Raw genomic sequence first — 3,541 nt, 5'->3', positions numbered from 1 at the left:
TTTCTTTCATTTTGGCCCTCACTTACATGCTGTCTTGTGTTAATGCATTACATGAAGTTCCCAAACAGATTTAATGTCTTTTGAGATTGTGATGAGGCAAAAACATTAAACAGTTAAGAGGTGGGGATGCCTCTACGATGAGCCCTAACTTTTGATTACTTTAATCAAAAGCTGAATACAGAATTACTCTTCTCTTCACCAGTTTAATTTTCCACACCAATTGTGAACAATCCATGTGACATTTACTACATTTTATTCAAATAATGAGTAATTCACCACATAATTCGTTACATTCATCAAATTAAAAAAAATAAATAAATTAATTAAAAAAAATTATTTGAAAAAGCAATGATGTCCAAAAGAAAGTGACTTAGTTGCAGTTTGATGCAGGAAATATACAAATTTGTACTCGTTAAGCAAAAAAAAAAAAAAAATGTGAAGCTCAGGAAAAAAGTTAGGACACTGTAAACAGGAGTTTCCTGTTTCCTGTTTGTTCAGCTCATTTCAAGTCATCACACAGCTTCTTATTGACATCAAAATTGGAACTTTTACTCATCCAATAACTTTGTTTTGGATCATTGTCATCTTGCAGGGTCCAGTTGTGCTACAACTTCCTTTTCTTTTCTTTTTTTAGACATGGCCTGGGATCTTACTCAAGCACTCTAAAATGTGACAGAATGTATGGTGGATGCAACAAAGCATCTCCAAACCATGATCATTTCCTTTCTGTGCTTCATAGATGGTTTGCAGTTCTTTTGCTGGAATACTGGATTTTGTCAATGCCAAACGAAATTTTCTGGCAAACTTTAGTCTGGGCATTTGTTTTTTTCTTTCTAGGAGACCAAAGCTTTCCTCCTTACACACCTCCACTGAAAGAGACTTGTGCAGTCTCTTTCTCATTATAAAGGTATAAAGGCATTTGCTTTTACACCCACAGTAGTAAGAGCCTTCAGTGGGTTGTATTTGCTTGGACAGCCCAATCCTGGACATTTTGGCAGTTTGTTTTGTCCTTCACTGATTTTGTATGATTTTACAGTTTTTCCTCGGTCACTTTGGGGCATATCTCTAATCATTCTCAACGTTTTCATAACAGTAAGTGCATGTCTCAAAACAATTCATACGAAAGTCAGTATTTTTCTCAAAAACCTCAGTTCATCTCTCAAAAGTAAGTATTTGTGTCAATTGATGCTTTAGTGCCATCGGTATGAGAAGTCCTCGTTTCATTGTGTACGGATAAAATGCTTTGTCATGTTGTCAATATAACAGTGCACTTGGTAAGGATGTTCTGTTGTAAACTATGAATAAAATGTTGATGACAGATATAATAAATTGTAATTGTGAGCAATCAATTGAAAGAGACTGGACAAGATTCACATTTGCACTTTCACTGTAAGCTGCTGACAGACCATGTCATTGATATGCAGATGGGAGAAGACAAAACTGCGGCGCACAAACAAAGAGAAAACAAAAGTAGAAATGGGAACTTAAGGCCATCTTTTTAAGGAGAACTGCATATTTAGTACTGTCTTCCTATACTTTCTATCACCCTGCTGTCAAATAATTCCCCAATGGGGATAAGGATGAGGGGTAGGGTGAGAAGAACTCCATCAGCATCTTATTGTGGGCCACAGACCATAATCCTTGCCCCACCATTGTCAGAAATATAACATTATGTTGCGCTCCGGCTACATACACTACATACTCACCAGTTGACGGGTCATGAGATGCACCTTTGATCTATTTCAGAAAACAGGATTGGTTGATCTAATACTTCACACACTTACTTATATTGGAGAAAGTCAAGATTCACCTGACTGAGCAATTAACCAACTCAGGACAAGTTTAGAAAAAAAAAAAAAACTACTAATGGAAATGTATCGAAATATGACTGATATAATATAAAGACTTATGCAAGCATTTTGCATGTTAAGACTTAATATGACAAACATGAAAGAATATTCTGTGTTGTTGAGTTTCAAATTTATTATTCATATTACCAAATGCGCTAGAATAACAGGCAAAGCCTTTAAAAGGTGTTTTAATCTTTTCACGTGAATCTTTCAAAATGCATGATAAATTCCCCAGCAAAAACAACCCGAACGTCAGCAGTAAAGTTATACAAAAAGATAGCTCATTTAAGCTACCAATGAGGGAGAACTGTAGGACAATGCGTCATTTTAAAAATGACGTTTATAAGTGGCCGTGTTGCTAAGCAGCATTTTGCCGTTGAGCTAAAGAAAAACGATTTAAACTTTACCTCCTTTTGAGAGGTTTATCTGTGAAAAATGAAAGAAAAAAACCTGCAGGGTGATAGAAACGCTAAAAAATGTAGGCATATGGCCCTATATATATTTTTAATTTAGTCTCTAAGTGTTCTTCTCAACACCAAACTGCAGAAACAACATGGTTGCATGTGCGATATTTGGATCAACACACACACACACACACACACACACACACACACCTCAAAGGAAAATTGATTGACTATTCCGTCTCAATACATCTCCCATTCTGTTACTTAGCAACCAGAGCCTGGGAGGATATGGATGCTGGGGAAGTTAGACTTCTCTGCATTTTGCATTGATGAAGACATATGAGTAATGGGAATGACATGCCTACTGTGAATTAAAACGCTCTAAAAATAACTAAAAATAAATGTTAGAATTTGAAGTCGGTTGTTGCACAGACAAGGAATTTCCTTTGGGGTATCTGTGCTGAGAAGAAAAGATGTACAAAGCTGAAGTGAATAAACGGAAACAACTTTTTAAAAATATACGCTGTACTTAGCAGACAGCACCGGAAGACATAGAAGACATAAATGCATCCTAATATTATTATCGTAATTATTTATTTTGATGCTAAAATCTTGCCTGAGGCATCCTCCTTCACATCAGACGCCAATAGTAGCTTCTATTGCAAATGTAACACGTTTTCAAAAGTAGGCAGACCATGATCTAGAATAATCTATAGGATTGTGAGTTCAGGCACAGAGATTAGACATTTTTCATCTGTTATGGACTGAGTGCAGAAATGTTGGAACCAGCAAGCTGCCTGTGTTAAAATTCAGACGCAATTTAACAGTAAGTGCTAGGATACATAAATATAAATCATAAATATGAACAACTTCATAAATCAGTGTAATTTCAAACATATACTTTCCTTTAGTTAGGCTGATATTTTACTAAATTTAAAATTCATAGGTATAAAACTGTACTTATTTGGCTCTTCTTTCGGGTCACAAATGCACATTCAAACAACACAAAATGCATCCATCATCAAATACAAGCTTTCTGAAAACAAAAAGGAATAAAATCATGTAGTCATAACACAGATGAATGAAAGAAAAATACATGAATAGACAGATAGCCTTTAGTAACTTAAAGTATTTTTAAGCTTATCATTCTACTACTTCCAGTTGATTAATTTTTATACTTCTTAATGCTGCAATAGTGACTCCAAATGAATGTTTCCAAAAAAAAAAAAAAAAAATATATTTAATTATTAATTTAAAAAAAAAAAAAAAAAAAAATAAAAAATAAAA

This window comes from Poecilia latipinna, unplaced genomic scaffold (genome assembly GCF_001443285.1).
Source record: "Poecilia latipinna isolate Pla-1442-1.1 unplaced genomic scaffold, P_latipinna-1.0 Scaffold937, whole genome shotgun sequence".
In the NCBI taxonomy this organism is placed as follows: Eukaryota; Metazoa; Chordata; class Actinopteri; order Cyprinodontiformes; family Poeciliidae; genus Poecilia; species Poecilia latipinna.
This window is presented reverse-complemented; position numbering follows the sequence as displayed.